Consider the following 26,398-nt stretch of genomic DNA (forward strand, 5'->3'; position numbering starts at 1 on the left):
ATACATGTCATTATTCATTTGTTCAAGATCATGGAATATAGAACACTAATAAGGTTTGGCTCTGTGTCCACACCCAAATCTCATGTTGACTTGTAATCCCCATGTGTCAGGGGAGGGACCTAGTGGGAGGTGATTGGATCATGGTGGGGCAGATTTCCCCCATGCTGTTCTGGTGACAGTGATGAAGTTCTCTTGAGATCTCTGATGGTTTAAAAGTATGGCATATTCCCCCTCACTCTCTCTCTCTCTCTCTCTCCTGCTCCACCTTTGTAAATAGGTAGGTGCTTCCCTTTGCCTTCCGCCATGATTGTTAAGTTTCCTGAGGCCTTCCAGTCATGGTTCCTGTTAAGCCTGCAGAACTGTGAGTGAATTAAACCTCTTTTCTTTATAAATTACCTAGTCTTAGGTAGCTATTTATAGCAATGTGAGAATGGACTAATGCAAATGCCAAGAGTGAACTCTAATCTAAAAATATGGACTTTGGGTGGTAATGATGTGTCAATGTAGGTTCATCTATTCTAACCAATGTACCACTTTGAAGGGAGAGGGTCTGTTGATAATAGGGGAGGCTAGGCATGTGTGGGGGCACAGGGTATAAAGAAAATCTCTATATCTCTCTCTCAATTTTGCTGTGAACATAAAATAGCTCTTAAAAATAAAGTGTTTTATTTTATTTATTTATTTTTTTATTTTGAGAGGGAGTCTTGCTCTGTTGCCCAGGCTGGAGTGCAGTGGCATGATCTCGGCTCACTGCAAGCTCCACCTCCCAGGTTCAGGCCATTCTCCTGCCTCAGTCTCCCGAGTAGCTGGGACTACAGGCACCCACCACCTCACCCGGCTTATTTTTTGTATTTTTTAAGTAGAGACAGGGTTTCACCATATTAGCCAGGATGGTTTCGACCTCCTGGGCTCGTGATCTGCCTGCCTCAGCCTCCCAAAGTGCAGGGATTACAGGCATGAGCCACCGTGCCTGGCCAAAAATAAAGTTTTTTTAATGTAAAAATATACATGACAGTAATTAAGAATGACCCTCAAGTTTTGGTTTCTATGATGTTTCCTCATGATTAGATTTAGTTTTTACTTTATTTTGGTAGGAGATGAAATCCAAAATAGACAAGTATTAGGATAACAGGGTAGCCATGTGGAAAAAGATACACCCAGGATAAATTCTAAAGGTATTTGAGATTTGCCATAAAAATGAACCTATACAATTATCAGATAAAAACATGGATGAATTTCTCTATAACTTTGGAATGAGAAAAAAATTTTTATGATGATTCAAAATATATAAGCAATATGAGTTTATAAACATGGAACAAAAAATTGTTTTTGTGCCCCTGCCCCCCAGATAAAGTAAAACGGCAAGCTGGCACAATATTTGCAACTTCTAGCACAGATAAAGGATTAATATTCTATTATTTCAAGGGCTTCTAAATACAAAAAGAGACCAGCAATTCTACAGAAAAACAAATGACGTATTGATAACTCACAGCAATTTAAATAGCCTTTAGAAATGTGAAAAGATAGTCTTATTTATAATAAAAGAAATGTAAATTAAAACTATACTAAGATATAACCTCAGCTATCACGCTGGCAACAACTCTTTAATTTCTGTCAGTTTGTGGAGAAATAAGTACTCAGGCATTTTGGGTGGGAATGCAAACTATTGCAGACTTTTGACAATATCTAGCAAAATTATATATATACTTATTTTTTGGCCAAGCAATTTCACCTCTCGAAATCTATCCTGAAGACAAAAATGAGCTCCCCAAATGTGGCACAAAACACTTTATTAATGTAATGTTTGTAAGCAAAAGGTTAGAAACAACCTGTGTCCATAATAGAGGACTTGTTGGATAAAGTTTGGAACAGTCACTCAGTGGAGTGCTATGTAGTTATACAAATAAATGAGGAGTGCTATACAACTATAAAAAAGTAAAGTAAGTGAGTATGTTTATATACTTTCATGATCACTAGGATATATTGTTAATATATTTTTAAGTGAAAGCAGCAAAGATAAGAAAAGTGATCAAAGAAAGGAATATATATATACACACATATATAGTCTAATATAAATTCGAATAATAGGATACTCAGAAATGAAAAAAGTCACTTAAATTATGTTTGAATCTGTAGATTTGACTTTGAAACTATGTATATATTTTATGTAGTTATGAAATAAAGTAAAATTTAAAAATAAATCTATAAAATAGCAAATAAAAAGTAAAACCAATGAATCCAATTGAGTATCAAGTTGATGACATCACCACACGAAGGTCTATTCCAAGAGACTTTAAAACCCAATACTTTACAACATATCCCTAGTGGTATATACACTTAAGGACTATAAGGATGCATACAAAATCTAGGCTATATATTGTTATTGTGTTCTTAATAATAGTATTGTTATTCTGAAACTCTTATGCATGAGATTATAGAACAAAGAGAATAATTACGTAAATGTTTATGGTTAACTAGTATTTTTTAGCATAAGAGAAAAGAGATATAAATATAAAATCAAAGAAGTTAACTAAAAACCCTATTATTGTACATTTAAATACAAAATATCAGTATTCAGCCTAGGAAATATTGTAGGACCCCCACCTTTATTTAAAAAATATTAGCCAGGTAGGGTGGTGCTGCTCTGGAGGCTGAGGCAGGAGGATCACTTAAGCCTGAGATGTTGAGGCTGCAGTGAGCCATGATAGCACCGCTGCACTCCAACTTGGGTGACAGGGTGAGACCCTATCTCAAAAAAAAAAAAAAAAAAGAAAAAATATCAGTAAAAATGTATGGTATATATTTTTAAAAAAACATTGTCTAGGGGCTGGGCACAGTGACTCATGACTGTGATCCTAGCACTTTGGGAAACTGAGGCAGGAGGACTGCTTGAGTCCAGGGGGGTTCAAGGCCAGCCTGGGAAATTGGAGAAATCCCACCTCTACAAAAAATAAAAAAACAGCAGAGTATGGTGATATGTATCTGTAGCTCTAGCTACTTGGGAGGCTGAAGCAGAAGGATTTCTTGAGGCCAGGAGATAGAGGCTGCAGTGAGCCTCATTCACACCACTGCACCCCAGTTTGGGTGACATAGCAAGACTTTATCTCAAAAAGCATATTTTCTAGCTTTGTCTATTGGGAATCTCAAGAAAAAATGACCAATCCAGTAGCACGGAGAAAGCTAGCCCTCACATTGTGGGTTCTGAATACCTTTTCCAGTGAAAAGAACTAGGGTTCTTTAGATAACTATCTAACTCCAAGTCTGTAATAGAAAATGTACAAGATGAGCCTGAAACATATTATAGCATAAAGCAAGGGATTAATTAAAGAATATGGGATCCTGAGAAAAGAACTCAAGAGACAACTTGAAGAGATTGTCATTGGTTAAAAATGGGACAATTTGAGCACCAATAAACAGTAAACTAATAACTGAAATAAATCAAATTATACAAAATGCTTTAAAATTCATGAGTTCATGATGATACTTAGAAATAAAAACAAAAAATCATTTTGAGGATGCTAGGGAGCTAATTCATTGTTTTGAAAAGTGATAAAGGGAAATAATTGACAATTTTATCTTCTTTTCTTCATAAGCCATACCTCAGGATAATCAAATAGCTGATAATGAAATATATTTCTTTAAATAAGTATTCATAACAGAAAAAGAAAGGATAGATGGAGAATATCACCATTTTGCAACCATTAATGAGACAATCCAGGAAGATCTTCAATGGCTACTAACATCACAAAAAGAGAGACAACCAGATATAAAGTGCCCCCTGATCCCCATGTTTAACCACTCATGAAGTATCTTGTCAGAAAGTCAGACCTGAATGTAATCAAGCCTCTATACATAACAAATAGTTTTCAGGAAAAAACAGGGAAGGAGGGACATATTAAATGACACCATGAAGATACAGCCAGCAAAATCCAGTATGTGAACAATTATTCAGGAAAAACCTGGTTTCTTCAATGACAAATTGTGTATGTGTGTGGGCGGGAAGGGGGGGCAGGTAGGCAGAGATAGGGGAAGAAAGAACACTATAGATTGAGATGTGAGACATGTCAGTTGCAATACATGGATTTTGATTTGAACAAACAATGAAAAATATGAGACAATCAGAGAAGTTTGATTACTGACTGGATATCTGTTGGTGTTGCAGAATTATTTTTCAGTTTTTATATATGTTAATGGCCATGTTAAAAAAGAGCCCTTATCCTTCAAAGATGCAGTTGGAAATATTTACAGATTGAAATATTTACAGATGAGATTATGTGATGTCTGAGATTTGCCTTAGGGAAGCCAGTATTGGCAGAGGGGAGTGTGCAGGGTTTGAGAAGAAATGTGTTTGGCCATTATTTGGTAATTGTTGAAGCTAGGTAATAAATGAAAAGTTCATTGTATTAGTCTCCCTATTTTTGCTCATGTTGGGTATTTTCTATTAAAAAAGGGGAATACTGAGAGATAAGACTTTCTTTCACCCTAGTTAAACCAGGGAATAAACTGACCTTTTAAAAAATTATTAAATGGGAAGCTTAACTGATATTTTGGAATTTTCAAAGTACAATAAAGAGGGCAGGTATATCCCTAGAAACTACACCATAGGTCTTCTTGGAGGTGTGACATGTTCTTGATGACTTCTAGTTCATTTTTGCTAAAATGTGTTCCCTCTAGGACACTGAGAGGAGTGCTTGTGATTTCGGATCTGAGGTCAGCTCTTGCAACTCTCTCCCATAGGGCTGCACCACAGAGTGTGCAGAGTTGAGGGGCTCTGCTGTGTGTTGTCTGTTAACTCTGAGTGCGAAGGGTGTGCAACTCTCTTTGGTTCCTTTCCAAAAGTATTTCTGACTCCCCAAGTGCAGAATGGGGGTCAGGTGGACCTCTTATCAGGAGCCACGCTGAGATCTCCATCTCATTTTGCTCAGTGAGACTGTCAACTGGAATTGTTTTCCTGAAGGGAAAAGTGTATTTCCTTTTACTATTGCCAGAGCCAGTTGTTCCCACCAATGGTATTTTAATTGCATACCAAGCAGCCGTCTACATATTTTGTTGCCCAACATGTCTAAATTTGTCACAAAGTATTTTCCTTTTTGAGCAGTGGAATAGAGTATTTTAAAGGAGGACATGTTGTACAGGTATATATCAGGGTGAGGTCCCTAATTGGCTGGAATTGATACAATGGGTAACTTATTTTGACATCAAAAATTAAATGTCTTGAAATGGTACGGTCTCTTTTTTCACACATTTGGAGGCAATATTAAGATTACAGGATGTATAAATCATTGCTATGGTACAGTTGAGAAAATTTGTCAACTTTAGACTGTTTCTGTTTTGACGATATAGTCTAGAAATAAAACTGGGTATGTTTGTCTTACCCCATTTTATTACCTATTCCCATGGGTATCTGAGGGCATATTCCCACAAATAGAGATTCTCCAAATGTCCTCTGGGCCTGACTTAACTTGAGAAATAAGGCTCAAAGCTATTGGATTATCGTTGGGGTTGGGGCCAGGGAGCTAGTTCAGAACCAGCATCCAGATCTTTTCCATACTTGCCCTGGTTAAATATGTTGATGTTGGCCTGTGCTTGCCAGTTGCTCTGTCACTCTGTCACACATTTAGAGCTTTTTAACCTGAGTATGTATGTCCAGAAGGTGCAATTAATGTCAAATGCAGGACAATGGCCTGACCCAAGTGTGTGAGTGGTGACGTGGCAACACCTAGTGTCTTGATTTGAGGTCAGAGTTGAGCCTGATGAAGTATCTGGAATTCCATTCTAAGCCCATGTAATTTCTGGATTTTCTGGCTTAAATGCATCATTTCATCTTGGAGAAGGAATATTTAGAAAGAAATCTTTGTTTATTTTTAAACACTGTGTCATTGAGATGGGACAAACATATCATCAAATTGATTCAAAAATTTGATTAAAAAACCAAAAACAAAACAGAATTTTATAGTTGAAAGTAATTAAATTGATATAAATTAGCACATTCATTTATTCATGTACAGAGTGGAGGCTCTGACACTTTTCAACATTGGGCCAAGTGTAGGGAAACTGTGAGGAAGACAGTTTCTCTCTTCAAAGAATTATTACCATAGGAAACCTAACAGAGATACAGCCACACCTTTGGTGTTCATGGTTTTGACTCTTCTCGTGTTATCCTCAAGGCCTGACATGAAGCCATTTAGAATTTCGCAGAGGGACAGAGCATGGTGGGTGGAGGTGGGGGGGTCACAGAAGTGACTGCACTCTGCAGACTCCTCCTCCACCCCTATACATACACACCAGCCATGTTAGAACTCAGTTTTGTTATTATCTACTCCAGTACAAATTTGATAGTAGACAATCTATTGTATTTAGGGCTTTGCGGGTATTTGAAGATTTCAGGAATGCAAAGCTGGGAGTGGGACAGGTAAGGGCACTGCAGCAGCTGGTAGGAAGATCACTGATCCAGCCTGGGTGGGTCAGAGAAGGCCTTGTGGAAGACAAAATGCTCATGCTAAGCCCTGGAGAACTGGCAGGAGTGGGCCAGGGAAATACACAGTAGGCAGTCACTGAATATCTGGAATGAATTTTGAAATCCATGCAGAGGAAATAGCATATTGAGAGAACCAGAGGGTGAACAGCATGGCAAATTTTGGAAGACAGTAAGTAGCTCAGCCATTCAACACTTGATGAATATTTATTGAGCATCTACTATGTGCTGGACTCTGTTGTAGGGATTGGAGATATAATGGTGAACAAGATAGTAAAGCTTCTGTTTTTACAGAGCTTGCAGAGAAGAACTGTACTAAACTAAGTAAACAAGAAAATTTCAGACAGATAGAACTATAAGAGGATGTGCCAGAGTGATTAGGAGTAAAGCTAAAACTTAATGGCTATTCAGTATTATTAAAAGCCATGACTTTTACATTAAAAAGTGATCATTTATTTGGAAGACTGAAGGTCTAATTATATTTTAGAGGAACTTTTATGTTATGGCAGAAGAGTCCTTTTGGCTGTCCCTCAAATTGCCAAAAGTAAGATTGATCTTGCCCATGGGAATGAGAGGGGGCATAGGCAGGTGATAAGAGGAAAGAAGGTGTCAAGGAAAGGAAGAAGAAGGAGAGAGTGGTAGAAAGAATGAGTAAAAAGATCACAGTGCACATTGTGGAGTGGATTGTTAATAATAACTGCTGTTTACTTTTTTTTTCTTTTTCTTTTTCTTTTTCTTTTTTATTATTATACTTTAAGTTCTAGGGTACATGTGCATAACGTGCAGGTTTGTTACATATGTATACCTGTGCCATGGAAGATAAATCCTAAGCAACAAGACACCACTTCCTAGCTTTGTAATCAGATGACAAAACTTTCCTCCCAATATATAGTGGCCACTTTAGAGTCGTTTAATCTGTTTGATAATTGTGGTTCTGGGTCAGGTTACCTAGGAAGCAGACTCTGAATTGGACACCAGCATGCAGAAGCTTATTGAGGAGTTCTTTTAGGATTAGCACCTGTTGGGGAAGTGTAGGAAGCTGAACTGGGCAGAGGGAGAAGTTGAACCCTAGTGTAGCCACAACAAAGGCATGAGAGATCCATGCCAGCAAGAAACTCTGGAACTGGACTACCACAGCAAAGGTATCATAAGTTGGTACAACGAAACAAGCCTTTACATCCCTGTGCTGCTAGTCACTGGATCCAAGCCACCCCTGGGAAGGGAGCATAAACTTGCTCAAAGTGACTCTCTTCAGATAATGGCAGTCCCCCAATAGGGGTGAGAATTGTTAGCTGTCAACTCTCACAGTAGTTGGTGGAATGAGTACTTTAATCCTCAAAGTGAGGAGTTGTGTGGCATATCACAGACCTGCTATGATTGTCTAATAAAAGCAATTTTTAGATAAAAATATATTAATAAAAAAAAAACTGCTGGTGTTTTTCTGAGTGTTCATGATTAGCCAGGCACTGTGCTAAGTGAATTAGATCTATTAATTTACCTTATTTTCGGCACAACCCTGTGAGGTAGTTACTATTATCATCTTCAGTTTATGGGTAAGAAAACTGAGATGGACTATGCAAAAAATTGAAACTGGACCCCTTCATTACACCATATACAAAAATCAACTCAAGATGGATTAGAAACTTAAATGTAAAACTGAGAACTATAAAAACCCTGGAAGACAGCCTAGGCAACACTATTCTGGACATAGGACCTGGCAAAAATTTCATGACAAGGACTCCAAAAACAATTGCAACAAAAACAAAAATTGACCAGTGGGACCTAACTAAAGAGCTTCTACCCAGCGAAAGAAACTATCAACAGAGTAAACAGACAACCTACAGAATGGGAGAAAATATTTGCAAACTATGCATCTGACAAAGGTCTAAAATCCAGAATCTATAAGAAACTAAAACAAATTTACGAACAAAACACAACCCCATTAAAAAGAGGGCAAAGGTGTCGGGCATGGTGGCTCACGCCTGTAATCCCACACTTTGGGAGGCCAAGACAGGCAGATCACGAGGTCAGGAGATGGAGACCATCCTGGCTAACACAGTGAAACCCCGTCTCTACTAAAAATACAAAAAATTAGCCGGGCGTGGTGGTGGGCACCTGTAGTCCCAGCTACTCGGGAGGCTGAGGCAGAAGAATGGCGTGAACCTGGGAGGTGGAGCTTGCAGTGAGCTGAGATTATGCCACTGTACTCCAGCCTGGACAACAGAGCGAGACTCCGTCTAAAATAAAATAAAATAAAAAAGAGGGCAGAGGACATGAACATTTCTCAAAAGACACACACATGGCCAACAAGCATGAAAAAATGCTCAACATCACTAATCAGAGAAATGCAAATCGAAGCCACAGTGAGATACCATCTCACACCAGTCAGAATGGCTATTAATAAAAAGTCAAAAAATAACAGATACTGGCGAGGTTGCAGAGAAAAGAGAATGCTTATATACTGCTGGCAGGAATATAAATTAGTTCAACCATCATGCAAAGCAGTTTAAGTTTCTTAAAGAACTCAAAGCACAGTTACCATTTGACTCATCAATTCCATTACTGGCTATATACCCAAAGGAATATAAATCATTTGATCATAAAGACATATGCACACATATGTTCATCACAGTACTATTCACAATAGCAAAGATGTAGAATCAACCTAAACACCCATCAATGGTAGAATGGACAAAAAAATTGTGGTGCATATATACCATGGAATACTATGCAGCCATAAACAAAGAACAAGATCATGTCCTTTGCAGCAACATGATGTAGCCATTATCCTAAGTGAAATAATGCAGGAAGAGAAAACCAAATATCACATATTATCACTTATAAGTGGCAGTTAAACACTGAGTACATATGGACACAAAGAGCCAACAACAGACACCAGGGCCTACATGAGGGTGGAGGTTGGGAGGAGGGTGATAACTGAAAAACTACCTATTGGGTACCATACTTATTATGTGGGTGTTGAAACAATCTGTACCTGAAACCTCCATGGCATGCAATTTAGGTATACAACAAACCTACACATGTTCCCCTGAATCTAAAAAAAAAAAGAAAACTGAGTCAGAGAGAGGTTTGATGAGTTGCCCAGAGGCATAAAGCCAAAGGCGAGACTCAAAACCAGACATCCTGTTTCCGCAGTCTAAACTCCTCCCCATGAATCTCATGGCTGCCCTCAATGGCTTTGGTATGCCTCAGTGCTTCTCTGTCCCATGTTCATTTACTGTGCCCACAGAACTGGGAGACTCATTTTTGGAGTTTCAGTGTCAGCTCAAGCTTGTGATTTTACAAAAGCAAGTTAAGCCTTCCTGTTGTCAAAGCTTTGGACTCAACCTTCTGTTGCCTTCTAGGGATGTCACCCAGGTAGACTATGAGGATCTTGAGACAAAGGTGAAATTCAATACAGGATATTTTCAGAATCTCTTTTCTGCCCAAGAGATGAAGCTCCCACCAGGCTGCAGATGGTCCCTCTGATGCATTTTTCAGCCCATCCCTGGACTTCTAGGATAGCCTATGAAAATCCTGGTGGTTTAGTGTCATAGAATTGAAGCCTGGCAAGGAAATACCAGGGTTTCCTTCAGTGATGTCATATTGATGAGAATCTGGAAACAGATTTTAATGACCTTCAGAAAAGGTGAGTTCATGGCATTATTGGGTCATCCATTCTTATGTTTAACCACCCTGTGATCAGCACATTGTTTTCCTCTTGTACTTACTGTGACTCCATTGCAAGTAAAAAACCCTTTCCCACCTTTTATGTACTTGAACTCTCTCCAGAATTTTCAATTATCTAGGTGCAATGCCTAACATTTAAATTAAATCTAAATTCTAACACAGAGCTTATTCCAGACTCTCTATGAGAATTGTATACTGTTACCTCAAACCTAAGCAGAGTGGGGAGGATTATGTGATAGACATAAATTTTCTTTGACTGTCTTACTGAATTTACAAAGTATTTCTGGAATTGCAATTTGATGCTTATAATATTAATTACTGCAAAATGATTTCTTTGCATGTAAATGAACATCGATTTGGATGATGGGAGACAACTAAAACCATAATATTATTACTGATATAATGCTACACGGAGGACAGAGCTGGGTTTGGGCAGCAGAGGCCTGAATCCTGGCTCCATGACTCACTGGCCAACCTTGAACCAGTCACTTAAATGTTCCACAGCTCAAGTTACTTAGCTGAGAGCAGAAGGTTTATTAGATGGCTTTTAAGTTCTTTCCAGTTTTAAAAGCCAGGGACTCCAAACCATTAGAAGCAGAAAGTAGAATGGTGGTTCCCCGGGACTGGGAAGTGGGGGCAGGAAAGGAAAGTTGTTAGTGGGTGTAGAGTTTTAGTTTTGCAAGATGAAAAAGTTCTAGCAATCTGTTGAGCAACAATGTGCATATAGTTACCACTACTGTACTGTTTACTTAAAAATGGTTAACATGGTAAATTTTATGTTATGTGTTTTTACCAAATTAAAAAGTCAGGGACCCCAGTGGTCTTCCTTTTTTTGGCATCTCAGTGAAAATACTCTTAATACAAAGAGGTACACTGAAATTTTAAGTCATATTTATCTTGAGGTCTACATGAACTCTGACTCCCTACTCCAGAACACACACACACACACACACACACACACACACACACGGTTTCTGGAGAATCACTGTAGAAATGCCCCCTTTTAAGTGCATTTTAATGGCGAGGAAGTTATCATAGCGTTCCTAACGTGAAGATTGTTTGGCTGGATTTATTTATCATCAGGAATTTTTCCTTCATGATGGCCTGGAAGAATTTAGAGTTTATCTCCAACATGGGAAATGTTATCCAGCAATGGTCTTCCTTAAAACTTATCCTCAAAGCCAAGGAGTTGGCAAAGACTCACATTTGGTGTCCGAGCAAAGACAGCTGAAGTGATTGCTCCCGCTGTTCACAAACTACGCCTGAAGGAGGTCTCCACACTGCTTTTCAACACTTGGTTGGATCCCCAGTATTGACATGGTGACTCGGAGGAGAGCTGAGCTGCTTTGTGAACATCAGAGCATCAAGATCTAGCAGGGTTGGGGGGCGCTTCGAGGTGGGCCGGCTTGAATGTTGTGAGCAGGAGCAGATGTTCCCAGCAACCTCCCACCCCACCCCTTTCCCTAAATAGTCCTTATTTATGTATTTGTTGCCAGTAATATTTTTCCATTGTGCATGTTGATATAGAATTCAGTTAGTGCTGCTGAAGCTCCAGAAAGTTTTAGAAAGAAAAATCTGAAGTGAAACCCATTGCCTGCCAAAAAGAAAAAGAGGCACAAATGCCCTTAGCAAAGGAGAAGTGTTCTGGGCTGCTGTTCCTATTGGGATGTTGCCAACTCCACCTTATCACCTTGTAGATTGTGGAAAGCTGTGGACTAACTTGAGGCACAAATTGACTCCACGTGTTTTCTCCCATGGTGAACTCTTGCTTTCTGATCACTTCAGGGCAGGGGAAGAGAGGCAGTGCTTGGTGGGCATGTGGCTTTCTGCTAGTCGGGGGGGGGGGGGGGTGGGGTGGATTCTCCAGCTGAAACCAATAAAATCCACTCAGAAGAATTCTTCACAAAGTTAGATGGGAGTTTGACAGTCCCAAAATGCTCACACAATTTCTGCAGCTGTGCAGTTCTTAAAAAACAAAACAAAACCCAAAACAACAACAACAAAAAGTCTTAGAAAAAAGGACAGTGTTTCTAAATTCCTCTTCCCACAGGCACTATGCCTGCCTCTGGGCACGTCATCAGAAAAGCTCACTTCTCAGTGACGTTAATTCATCAGTCATTGGAAATATCCCTGTTCAATCATGTCTGAAGCTGGTCACAACAGTTTTCTGCTTCTTGGTAGAAGTGTGGTCAGTTTCATCCCCACTGATTTTATCTGGGCAAATGGGCTCCCCTTTAAGTGTGTTGAGGTGTGAATATCATCTCCTAGAGTTTTCTAATTTTGTATATGGCTAAGAAACCATTCAGGTTTTCTCCTGTCCTGTGTTTGGGCCATCTTTTAAGTTTGTACCACTGCACATGCTACAACTTGTAGAAGAATGGGTGCTGGGTTGCTGTGTTAAAAATGTGTTTTCCTTTCTTTTAAGGATCACAATAAATGGTGTTCTTCTCAGAAACTAGTATACAGTGTTTACAGCAGCATTATTCAACAACCTGTGTCCATCAATAGATAAATGAATAAACAAAATGTTAGTACATATATACAATGGAATAATGATCTAGTCATAAAAAGGAGTGAAGGGTGGGCGTGGTGGCTCATGCCTGTAATCCCAGCACTTTGGGAGGCCGAGGCAGGCAGATCACCTGAGGTTGGGAATTTGAGACCAGCCTGACCGACTGGAGAAACCCCATTTCTACTGAAAATACAAAATTAGCCAGGCATGTTGGTGCTTGCTTGTAATCCCAGCTACTTAGGAGGCTGAGGCAGGTGAATTGCTTGAACCCGGGAGGCAGAGGTTGCAGTGAGCCGAGATCGTGCCATTGCACTCCAGACTGGGCAACAAGGGCAAAACTCCGACTCAAAAAAAAAAAAAAAAAAGGAGTGAAGTACAGATACATCATACAATTTGGATGACTCTTGAAAACATGATGCTAACACATTAAAATATTATAAAAAAAAGATATGAAAGAAGCCAGACACAAAAGATCACATACTGTGTAATTCATTTTATATGATAAATCTGGAATAGGCATATCTACGGAGTCAGAGAGCAGATTAGTGGCTCCTTGGGGATGGGGGAAAGGGAGAATGATATGGTATGTTTTTCTGGGGTAATGAAAAAGTTCTCAAGCTAGAGAGAGGGAGTGGTTGTATAACATTACAAGTGCACTAAATGTCCCTGAATTGTGTACTTTAAAATGGTTAATTGTATGTTACATGAATTTAATCTAAAAACTTTTTTTTTTTTAAAGATGTATGTTGTTTGATTTTTTAGAGGTGTCCTATTTTTGTTTGGGTGTGTGTCTTTCCTTCTGTGCCAGCCCAGAGAGGCTTATTCACATTCTATCTAAACGATCCGTTTCAGGCCCTTGAACTATGTACAGTTGATATTTAGCCTATCTTCTTATATTCTCCTCCAGAAATTTATACATCCACAGCATCTCTCAATTTGCCTCTTTTTCTTAGTGACAAACATACCCTTTTCAGAATCTATGCTCAAGACTAACTCTGATTGCAGGTGAGAGGAACTCTGGAAAATTGGTAGCTCGAGATGAATAATTTGTTAGCTTTTCAAAGCTTTGGAGGTCAGGGTGCCACAAGTGGAGCTTTAAAAAACAAACAAACTGGCTGGGCGCGGTGGCTCATGCTTGTAATCCCAGCACTTCCAGAGTCTGAGGCGGGCGGATCACGAGGTCAGGAGATCCATCTGAGACCATCCTGGCTAACATGGTGAAACCCCGTCTCTACTAAAAATACAAAAACAAAATTAGCCAGGTGTGGTGGCGGGCACCTGTAGTCCCAACTACTCGGGAGGCTGAGACCGGAGAATGGAGTGAACCTGGGAGGCGGAGCTTGCAGTGAGCACTCCACTCTGGGCAACAGAGTGAAACTGCATCTCAAAAACGAAAACAAAACAAAACAATAACCAAAACAAACAAACTGAATACCTCCTTTACTTCTGGTCTTTTATGAAATTTCTTTCGCTGACTTTTCTCTGTGAAATGTTCTAATAAAGGAAAGTATTTTCCTCCTGCCTGTTTCTGTATTAAAGCCTCAAAGTATTAGAAGATGCTAAAATGATCCTATTGGTAAAAGTAGATAACCCTATAAATCCAGTAGTCATTGGGCAATTGTAATTTATATTCTGGGAGTGGGAGCCCCTGACTAGGAAGAGACCCATGACTGAGAGGAGGCAGCAGAGGAGGATGGAGTGAATGAGCAGGGAGTCAAGTGGGCCCATTAGAAGCAGAGGAAAAGAAATGAGGATGGGTGTTTACAGCCTGGAGATTTTGCATGCATGGTGAGGCAAGACATACTTAGGATTACTGCTCCTCTGCTTCTATTGATGATGCTACAAGAGCCTCTAGATAGAATTGTTCTTCAGTTTGATAATCTGGTTCTTTGTTCATGTCTTTTACCCTCAGGAAACAAGGACAGCAGTTTTCCTACTTAAGCCAAGAAAAACCGACTTTATGAATAAACTTAGTGTTGAATCCCTGGGGGACCCAGATTGACAAAACAAGCTCAAGTGGAGGAGCTACTAGAGTCAAGTTCCGTGTACCAAGGGTAAAAATCAATCTTCTTGTTCAAGGAGAAAGGACTGCAATAGCTTTTTTAAACAGCTCTCTGGACTTCAGATAACTAGTCAATATTCAGATAAGCTAAGTAATAGTTAACCAAAAGCACACATTGAATTTATCTTGAAGTTCATGGGTTTTAAGATGACGGAGATTGGTTATCATAAGTTTGAGGAAGTTCAGCAAATGCTCCTGGGGTTGAGTTGGTAGACACAGAAATTCTTTAGGTAAGAGTTTAGATGACTCAGAAGATTCTGCATCTGATCATTCATTGTTTACAAGCCCTTCTCAGTGGCATTAAAAGAGTGTTCCTTTCATAAGAGTTTCAAAACAAAACCAAGATGGGCAATTCTTAAGAGAATACATTTTGGAACTAAAAACATTATTGTTTTTGAAGTAAAATATAAAATTAAGACAACTTTATATTTTGAAGTAAAATATAAAATTCTTCAAATTAAGAAGAATAATTTGATCTATTCTTATATGAGAGGTTCTCCATTTTCTCCCAGTGATACCCTCTTCTTAGTGCCTGGAACATGCACAGCCAGGAAAGAGTCCTCCTATCCACAGGTGATTAGTTTGGGGTGGGCAAGAGACTTAAGATGGACCAATCAGATCTTGTCACCTGGAGGAATACGGAACCCGGGCATGGAGACTGTATCAGTTCATTCTGAGTATCTAAGGCATCATATTGCCCTTAGTATATGAATGACTAAGTTGAGAAGCTGGTCTATGGAGAGAAGAGAATTAAGTATATGTGCAGAGAGAAGCAGTCATAAGAACACACTTGGTCCCAGAGAGAGAGAGGGAGAGGAAGGGCAAAGGTACCTGGTGACTTTCTGGGTTCCCTAAGACCAGCTCTGGTTCCTCTGTTTGGCCTCTTTGAGATTCCTTTGTGTGTGTCTTCATGATGTACTCTTTTTGTTCATGCTGGCTTGAGTGGGTTTCAGTTTCTCACACTCCCGAAATGATCCCCAAATAGTTCAGTTCTCAGCTCACCACCTGGAGTGCGAGCCCCTCCAGGGCAAATGGTGATCTCCTCCATTTTAAAAGCTTTTCAGGGATGGGGATTCCAACTCTCATAAAACCCTATTCCAGTGTTTAGAAACCTTTAATTAGAGTCTTTCCTATTCCACACCAAACTGTTACATAAATGATAGTCCGTTTTTCTTCCTTTTTTTTTGTCCAGTGAGATAGGTAATAATTTTCTTACTTGAAGGCTTTAGATCTTTTATTGGTATTTCTTACTAATGAAATTACCTCATTATAAGAATCAGATAGGAGGTGTGTGTTAAAAATTCAGATTCCTTGTCTCCTCTGTATCTGATCCAGAGATCTAGGGTGGAGCTAGGAATCTGTATTTTTAACAAGCACCCCTAGCGATTTATATAATCAGGGAAGTTGAGAAAGACTGTATTTAACAATAGTTAACAAGTTACCCCTTGTGATTTACTGTCTCCAAAAAAATGTGTCACTTCTAATTGCCTCCCCACCTAAGTCTACAAGTTTAAACTCTTCATTCTTTCCAAGGCTCAGAACAAATGCCAGTGTTTTCATGATCCCACAGCTGGGGAAATCTTGTCCTCTATTTTGAGTTTGAGAAAGTGGTGACTGAGCAGCACTTGGTACAGGACAATCTAACTTTGATATTTGTCTCTGACTTCCTTATGGAATTTCTTCTATTTTTTTCTATTATGGTTATTCAGTGACTTGTCTGGTATTCCCTGTCAGACTGTACACCCATCCACACAGGAATTCTTTGCAGCATGCCACAGAGGGCTATGTAAGGAATAGGTTCATGCAGGGTGTGTGTAGGGCCTTTTGGTGATCTACCCTGGAGGCCATCCTGCTGTGGCTAAGGGGTTATAGGAGAGCCCACCCTGTTGAGAACAATTGTGGAATTCTCTAGGGCCAAATCCAAAGAGGGCTTACCTCCCAATGTGTGTCCCCTACCCTACCCCATTGAGAGTAGCACAACAATTAAGGCCTTTATTAAGAAAAGGTCTACCAGGGTGAGTGGGGGAAGAAGCTGACTTTGGGGGAAATGCAGTTTGTCCAGTGGCAACGGTGTCTTCTTCCTCGTTTTGCCTTGGGGAAGAGAAGGTATTTGTTTTGTTCCCTCTACTTTCTACAAGATTGAGGGGTTTAGTCTATTCTTCTCTCCGTAGTTAGAAACACAGTTTATTCTCTGAAAGTTACTGTGCTCCTAAACCTGAAACCATCAGAATGTGCAGCACTGCATGTGAGGGGAAGGAGTTAGAGAGAGATGGCAGAAGTAAGAGGGTGCTGGTGTGGGGCAGGAGGCAGTCTGCTTTCGCACTGTTTGAAACCCAAGGGATAGGGTGTTCCCTGTGGTCAAGGAAAGACTGCCAATGGGGGCAGGGCTTAAGTTATCTTGCTAGGAGCTTCTAAGAGCGATGCCTCTTTGGGTGAGGGAACCTAAGCCATAAAAACGTGCGGATGGGCCATCGTTTTAGTGGATAAGGGTTTTTAGTGGATAAGGGTGGTGAGGAAGAGGCAGGGCCTCTGAACCTCAGTGACTTTCCACGTGGCGTGTACTATGCAGGAAGAGGTCCCTGAGTGATACGGTTTGGCTATGTCCCCACCCAAATCTCATCTTGAATTCCCACGTGTTGTGGGATGGACCTGGTGAGAGGTAATTGAATCATGGAGGCAGGTCTTTCCCGTGCTATTCTTGTGATAGTAAGTCTCATAAGATCTGATGGTTTCAAAAAGGGGAATTTCCCTGCACAAGCTCTCTTCTCTTGTCCTCTGCCATGTGAGACATGACTTTCACCTTCCACCATGACTGTGAGGCCTCCCCAGCCACATGGAACTGTAAGTCCATTAAACCTCTTTCTTTTGTAAATTACCCAGTCTCAGATAAGTCTTTATCAGCAGTGTGAAAACGGACTAATACATGAGCATCCTCTGGAAGGCAGCAAATGTATCCCCTTGAGACAGGCAGCATTTAGGTTCCTGCCACAGGGAGAGGTACAGCAACAAAGAACAGACAAAGGGAGAATAGACTTGCCACCCATGACTTATGGCTACTGAAGCAAGAGGATGCCATCTCTCACCCACTGCTCACCACTGAAACTTTTGTGAGGAGCATGTGTGTGTTGGGGGGTGGTAAAGAAGAGCGAAAGGAGGGAGTAAGAGGGCAGAGTGGGAGAGCAGACCTCTCCCCATCTTCCCAACCCAGGCAGTTTGAACCAACGGCTCAGCTAAAGGTGAAGAAAAAAGAGAAAGAAAGCTTTGCACAGGGCATAAGATGGCTTTAATCACCAAAGAAGATGAAAAAAAGAATGGGACTCAAATTGAGATTTTGTTAAGGGAGGTGGCTACCCAGAAGAAAGGGGATTTTGAAAGGGTGAAAATAGTAACCATTATTTAGAAAATTAAAATGATTCCATGCTTGTACTTCTTAGGGAAACCAACATATGCAATGAATAGATTCTCTATTCAATTGCATTATATCATTTTTCAGATATGAATCCTGGACTAACCTCTGTATTTGAATAAAGGTAAGACCAGGACTGTTATAATGGAAAGATTACTTGCAGCTCCTGCACAACAATATCATGTTGCCTTTCTAACAGTGCCTTTAAAGAGATGATGTATAGATGCGCTAAGCTATCCATTATCATGCCCATTCTTTACGTTATTTGTAATTTTCTCCTTAAGTTCTATTTCGTGCAAGTGCTTTTATAGTTTTATTGAGGTATAATCAACATATAATAAATTATATATATTCAATATGTATAGTTTTATAAGTTTCAACATATGTATGAAACAATGAAACCATCAACACATTCAAGATAATGAACATAGCCACCACTCCCAAAAGTGTCCTCATGTTCTTTTATCTTTATTTACTTATTTTATTTTATTTTTTTTTTGAGACAGGGTCTTGCTCTGTTCCTCAGGCTGAAGTGCCGTGGCATGATCATGGCTCACTGCAGCCTCGACCTCCTTGAGCTCAAGCCATTCTCCTGAGTAGCTGAGACTGCAGGTGTGCAACACCATACCCAACTAATTTTTTGTAGAGACGAGGTCTCACTATGTTGTCTAGGCTCTTCTTGAACCCCTTAGTTCAAGTAATCCTCTAGCCTTGGCCTTCAAAGGTGTTGGGATTATAGGCATGAGACACCATGCCTGGGACCTCATTTCCTTTTTTTTCTTTTTTTTTTTTGAGATGGAGTCTCGCTCTGTCGCCTAGGCTGGAGTGCAGTGGCCGGATCTCAGCTCACTGCAAGCTCCGCCTCCCGGGTTTACGCCATTCTCCTGCCTCAGCCTCCTGAGTAGCTAGGACTACAGGCGCCCGCCACCTCGCCCGGCTAGTTTTTTGTATTTTTTAGTAGAGACGGGGTTTCACCGTGTTAGCCAGGATCCTCATTTCCTTTTATATCTCTTTTTCCTACTGCCTCTTCCTATCCTCCTCATGCCCTTACTCCCCCAACCCTGAAATCCTCAGACAACTTCTGATATGTTCCCTGTCATTTTTTGGATTAGTTTACATTTCCTAGAATTTTATGTAAATGGAATTATTCAATATGAATTCCTTTCTTTTTCTGGCTCCTTTCACTTAGAATTATTTTGCAGTTCATCAGAGTTGTAGTTTGTATCAATGGTCCACTCTTTTATATTGCTAAATAGTGTTCCATTGTATGTATATACCACAATTTATTTATTCATTCACCTGTTAATGGATAGTTGGGTTGTTTACAGTTTTTGTCTGTTACGAATAAAGTTGCTATAGACATTTGTGTACAAATCTTTGTATGAACGTATGCTTTTATTTTTCTTGGGTAAATCTGTAGGAAGTAGAATGGATGGATCATGTTGTTACTGGAAAGGGGTCCCAATCTAGACCCCAAGAGAAAGTTCTTGAACCTCGCATAATAAATAATTTTGGGCATGTCTGTAGGGTAAATTGAAAGCAAGTTTATTCAGAAAGTGAAGGAATAAAACAATGGTTACTCTATAGGCAGAGCCGTGGCGTGGGCTGCTCAACTGATTATACTTGCAGTTATTTCTTTATTATAAGTTAAACAAGGGGTGAGTTATTTATGAATTTTCTGGGAAAAGGGTGGGCAATTGAAGGCTTCTCCCCTTTTTAGAGCATATAGGGTAACTTCTGAATGTTGCCGTTTCATTTGTAAACTGTCGTGCTGCTGTTGGGAGTATCTTTCAGGATGCTAATGTGTTATAATTAGCACATAATGAGCAGTGAGGATGGCCAGAGGTCACTTTCCTCGCCATCTTGGTTTTGGTGGGTTTTGGCCTGCTTCTTTACTACATTATTTTATCAGGAAGGTCTTTGTGACCTGTACCTTGTGCAGACCTACTGTTTGATCCTGTGACTAAGAATGCCTACTGGGAATGCAGCCCAGCATGTCTCAGCCTTATTTTACCTGGCCTTTCTTCAAAATGGAGTGGCTCTGGTTCAAATGCCTCTGACAATATGTAGATATATGTTTAACTTTTAAAGAAATTGCTAAATTGTTTCCCAAAGTAGATATAGCATTTTGTGCCCCCACTAGCAGTGTTTGAGGCTCCATTTCACCTATGTCTTTACAAACACCTGCTGTGATCAGTTTTTCTAATTTTACACATTCTAATCAGTATGTACTGCCACCTCATTGTGATTTTAGTTTGCATTTCTTTAATGACTAATGGCATTGACCATAATCATTCCTATAGAACATCATTCTGATTTTAGTCCAATATACTGAGATCACTAAATTATGTTCCCCCTTTTTATAGTGGTCCTTTTCTGCCCAGTTTGTTGCTGAGCATTCCAGCGACATTGTGCTACATCCTGTTGGCTAAGCTGGTGATAAAGCCACTGATAAATGCCAACCATCTCATTCAATGACATCCCTTATATTGGCGCTGATTATAACCAAATTTTGTGTCTCACATTCTAGTTGATGTGTACTTAGACATGAGAAACAGGATCTAGACCCTATATTTTTTATTTATTGATAAGATGTTAGATTTCGGGAAATCAGATTCCTTGGAATTATTGTTTTTTCCCCTTTCAGCATGATCCGTCTGTTGAAGACACTGAAATTGACCTGGCCTAGTACAAGTTAAGTATCCCTTATCTGAAATGCTTGGGACCAGAAATGTTTAAATATTGCATGTTTCCCAGATTTTAAAATATTTGCATGTACATAATGAGATATCTCAGATATGAGGCCCAAGTCTAAACAAGAAATCCATTTTTGTTTCATATACACCTTACACATATAGTCCGAATGTAATTCTATATAATATTTTAAATAATTGTATATGTTTTAATCACACGAGGTCAGGTGATATGGTTTGACTGTGTCCCCACCCAAATCTCACCTTGAACTGTAATAATCCCCACATATCAAGGGCAGAGCTAAGTGGAGATAATTGAATCACGGGTGTGCTTTTCCCCATACTGTTCTTGTGGTAGAGAATAAGTCTCAAGAGATCTGATGGTTTTATAAGTGGGAATTCTCCTGCACCAGCTCTCTTGACTGCTGCCATGTAAGATGTGCCTTTACTTCTTCTTTGCCTTTTGCCATGATTGTGAGGCCTCCCCAGCCATGGGGAACTGTGAGTCCATGAAATCTCTTTCCTTAATAATTTCCCAGTCTCCAGTATGTCTTTCTTAGCAGTGTGAGAACAGACTTATACATTAGGTGTAAAATTTTCCACTGTGGTGTCATGTTGGTGCTTAAAATTTTCAGATTTTGGAGCATTTTGGATTTCAGATTTTTGTATCAGTAAATCTGACCTGTATAATTCTTCTGCTGGATAACACAAGCATTTTACATAACCTTCCATTAATGTATCTGTCTCTTAGGCTTCCTAACCTAAAGACTCATCTACACTAAACACACATAAAAAGTGGCATAAATGAGTATGTTTTCAGATATAGGGTGACTATTAAATACCCTCTGAACTTCTTCAAGATATTAGTAAAATTGATTTTATTTTTTGTAGCATTTTTCTCTTTTATTTTTATTGAAGGAAGCACATGATTACTTTTTCCACTTTATCACTCTTTCGGGTCCTCTGCTGAATTCAGAACTCTTCCCCTGACTTCTTCTCACCAGGTTTAGATACAGTTCCCTTTCCATCATGAGGAATTCACCACCTTACTAGTCTTTTATAGTTCAGGTTGTCATAAATCTTTTATTTATAGCTCACAATCACTCTTCCTGGGTGTCTTGCTTCCAGCACCACATATGTTTTAGAACAAAGTTGCCTCATATGATTTTCAATTATAATTTAACATGCTTCCCTTTATATTTCCTGCCTGACTGTTTTCCATAAGATTTCCAATTCTTATCTCTCTCTTCCTTGACATATTAGCTCTGTTAGAAAGGCTCAGACTTACTGACTTTGTAGAACAATTAGTCATGATTCTTCTATGCATCTGTCCACTATCTTGCACAAAGATGCTGATTTTCTTGACATACCAATTTGTCAATATGAAATTGTGAAATATATTATGTGAGCCCTCTCTGTGGCCCCTTTAGAAAATTTGGATATTTGAAAGTATATTTTTGTATTCATCTTAACTCTGATCTTAACTGTCCTAGAAGATTCTAATTTTGAGAAGTGTTTATGTGTGTGTGTGTGTGTATATATATTTATATATACCCCCAATGCATTCTTAAAAGAAATGCCTTTAGCTGATTCATGAATATTCACTGATTTTATTCAATGATGAATAAATCTAGTATTTGACAACTGTTAAGCCAGCATGATTTGGACTCTTCTTCTACCTACTTTTCCTGGAGTCACCACTGTGATTGTACTAGCTTTGAAGAGAGAAGTTCGGATTGATTTGAAGTAACATGTGAAAATGTGGTGAGGTTCCTTACAGTCTCTAGTGGAAATCTGTCCACATCAGAGAACCTCCGCATGAGGTGGCATGATTGGTTTTATGTGTTCCAGGGAGGCCTAGTATTTGACAAGCTGGGAATGTTTTGGTTTAAAATGGAAGCACATTGGCAGAGTGGTGTGGGGAAGCTTGCATAATGTATAATGCCTGTCAGCACCCTGCCTTGATCGAGCTGGTGCTTACAAGTTCCTCAATTTAATGAGTCCAATATACACCTATGAGTTTTTATAAGCTAACACCAAAGCAAGTTAGAAAAAGTTGAAACACATATGTTTTTTGACCAACTGTGATATTTTCAGGTACTCACCCATGAGGCTTTAAAATGCCTATAAAATTTTCTATTGGAAGCAGTTTCTGGAAGCAATAGTGTACTTGAGGTCTAAATTTACACAGCCCCTTGAAGGTGCATCACCTTCATGATCCAAAGATCTGCCTTGTAGCAATTCCTTCTTCTTCATTCTTCTAGAGTTTTGCACTTATATATTTTGGCCAGAAACTAAACTTTTTTGCTTACTCTAATGCCCTTTGATCCATAGAGTTATTCAAATTTTAAAAAGTCTTGAAACTACCAAAAGGGTTACTAAATGGTATAGTTGGGGGAGGAGAGAGGTGATTGTAATGGAATTATCTGAATAACAAAGATTGGACAATCTATTTTATTTCCTACCTTACTGATGAAAATCTTTGTAACTTTTTTTTAACCTTAATAAGTTCAATATAGTAAGCATAATGTAACTTTTCTCTAATGATTGAGAATGCTGTTGTACCCGAGGCTTACAGTTTTGAACATTGACTGTCATTGGGAATAGTTCCTTGCATACAATAGATGCTCAGTAAATATTTACTGGAAAAACAATGAACGAATTGCACAGTACTACCATTCCAGAAATGAGAGAGAAGGACTTAAGTCTTCATCGACCCCAGGGATACATTGCCTATTTTTCTATAAAAGATTGTCTTTTACTCTTTATTTTCTAAATTATTTTGTAAAAAGTGGAACACAAAAAGGATCATTCAACTGAGTGTTAAGTTTAGATGGGTTCTGATGAACTGAGCCTTAACGAAATATTTTTTAAAATTTTGTGTTTTGTAGAGAAAATGTTAAAAAACACTGACAGTAAGAAACAGGTTTGCTCAGATGTAGCTTAAGACACTGTAAAGCTGTCTTGAGCATTCAAGAATGTAGTGGGTTTTGTGTGTGCCAAAACCCTTTAGCTTATACCATCCCAATGCTAAGATCAGAAAGTTCGACTATCCACAGAGTCAAAAGGAGCACAGCTCAAGCCAAAAAGCATGACAGGATGCACAGTATATATTGTATATTGCCCTCTTTTAAGATTTGCTTTTTCAAAGAAGACATAAAATGAGTATTCCCTAGCCAGATTCTCTACTCTCTTCATTACAGCATAATTGGCACTATGGTTTCCCTGACATCTGTACCAAAGATGTTGCTGATTGCTGAACGCATGATATTGGCAGTGGTTGTCAGCTGTTCTGGGTTAGTGCAGCTGATGTAATCACCAAAGTTTCATTCATAACAAGAGCTCGTCTTATAAGGCCCCTTAACCACTCAAATATGGATTTGTGCTGTACGGTCAAAGATCGAGCATGTATGCAGCACGAAGAAGTCCAGAACGTTCTGGTAGATATTTTATTTGCCAACAATATTTCTTTCAGTTGTGTCCAATAAAAATAGTTTGAGTGGATGAATGGTGTGGAGAGACAAGGTTCTTATACCTAGAGGTCTCTCTGATCTTTCATCTTTCCCCCTGAGATCTCTGCTCCACTTTTCATCAAAAGCGCCAGAGACACGCTCCTTCAGGATTGATTCTCATGCTGGTTTCACAGGGATTGATGATGTGTGTTTTTCTTGTGTAGCCATGTGGATGGAGTAACTGATCTTCCTTGTTGAGCAGTTAATGAGTGCTTTTCTTTGCCTGGCAGGCTTCTATTTCTCTTTTAAAACTTGGCTCAGGCATCTTCTCTGCAAGGGTTATTTCTTGTCACCCCCTCCACCGCCAACAACTCTGCTTCTGCTCTCATAATATCATGTGTTTATGTCTGTCAAAGCACTCACAACACTGTATTGAAATTTTGTGTTGTACATCTGTCATCCTTTCTAAAGTGTAAGCTTCTCTAGGGCAATGGCTGGGTCTTATTCATCTATTCATCTATGTATATCCTGTCCTGAAGCATCGAATAGCAAAGAAATATCTTTCTCAAACTGTAATGTTTGCAGACAACTTTAGCTGGTGCAGGGATTTAGCTGGTGCACGGACCCAGCACTCAGTTACATTCAATTGCATATAAGAATGTTATTCCTCTTTATAATTTTTTTCCAATTCTTCTGATAATGACAAGAGGAAATTCTTACTTGGTTCTAACATGTTATTAATGTGTCCCTAACTTTGCTAAGGCTTTATTTTAATTGACTTTGGGGCTTAGAGTCTTTAACAGACAACTGTATCCACCCAGAATGTCATATTGTTTGTTTTTCCTAGAGTTTATTTATTTTTTGGCCATTTTCTGTTTATGGCAAGGGATACTGGTTTTTCTTTATTGTTGTGATATGCAATTTCCTGATAAATTTTAATTTATTTCAATTAAAATGAGTCAAATATTAATAAAAAGATGTAAGATGATATGTGAAGGTGGCTTCACTGTCAGATTATCATGTAGTATGTAACCCTGAGCAAGTTAACAACCCTCTGTAGACCTCAGTGTTCTTCAATAGTAGAAGGGAATGGAGTTAAATATCACATTAATACGAATATATAAGGTCAACCATAAGATCACAAAGAAATCTTTTATGGAAAATTTCTCTTGTTTCTTGAGGGGGATATTTACTTTCCTCTCCCATTATCAGTCTTTGTGTGGAAAAGACTGAGAAGTACCAATGAATGTAAAAGTGGTGTGTTCAAAACAAGGGCTGTAATAACTGAATAATCATATAATTTACATAGTAATACATTATAGGAGCTTTACGAACATTGCCTGTCATCATTAAAAACAGGCAATCCTTAACAGGCACTCTCAGCCCTACTTCCCTGCCAGACAACACAGAAATTTAGTGGCTTCCTCAGATTTCAGTTCCAATTTTTCTGATTCCAAAACCCACAAGTTCTTCATCCTTTGCCACACTTGAATTACAAAGTGAAGCCACGAGGGCCTGAGATTCAGAAATCTGTAATGACAATGTATTTAAACATGCACATAGTATCTACACAATTGTACATAATAACATCCTTTTTTAAAAAGAGAAACTGGTTGGTATCTGAGGGCTCTAGAAATCATCTATCAGAGGCCAAAATCGTGTAATAGTTGACCATTCAGTATCTGAAGCTTCACATTGTGTGCGTGATCTTTGTGTAGAGGTGGGTTGGCTAGAAAGCTTAGAATCTGTGCTTCCCCTTTTGTGTTTTTCATGGTTTTGTAAGAAGATGGGAATCTTAAATGGTCTTCAAAGTGGAAAGAATAATATTGGTTCAAAAGGGGCAACAGAGATCCCACAATGTTTGGAATGGAGGAAGGTTTCACATCTTTCTTCTGATAGCTGTCAGGAGTAAATACCACTAACTGGCCTCAGATAATCTACCCAAGATGCTTAATTCCTCTCCTGAGCAGAGGATAGCAACACTTCAAAGATGATCCTCATTTTTTTATTTGCAAAAGTTTATTCGCAAAATTTTTTTGCAAAAGTTGAAGAGTAGGTAATCCCAACTTTCCGTATTTGTAGTGCTCACAAATCAACTAACAAACCAA

The 26,398-nt window shown here is 39.1% G+C and overlaps 1 long non-coding RNA gene across 1 annotated transcript in view; it reads left to right on the top strand.

The window, feature by feature from the left end:
- Positions 1–275: 275 nt before the first annotated feature.
- LOC139363159 (uncharacterized) overlaps positions 276–26,398 on the top strand; it is a 146,370-nt gene continuing 120,247 nt past the window's right edge. Inside the window, exon 1 of the long non-coding RNA XR_011623090.1 lies at positions 276–361. This is a non-coding gene — a long non-coding RNA (uncharacterized lncRNA). The remainder of the gene's footprint in view (positions 362–26,398) is intronic.

This window comes from Macaca nemestrina, chromosome 5 (genome assembly GCF_043159975.1).
Source record: "Macaca nemestrina isolate mMacNem1 chromosome 5, mMacNem.hap1, whole genome shotgun sequence".
Classification (NCBI taxonomy): Eukaryota; Metazoa; Chordata; class Mammalia; order Primates; family Cercopithecidae; genus Macaca; species Macaca nemestrina.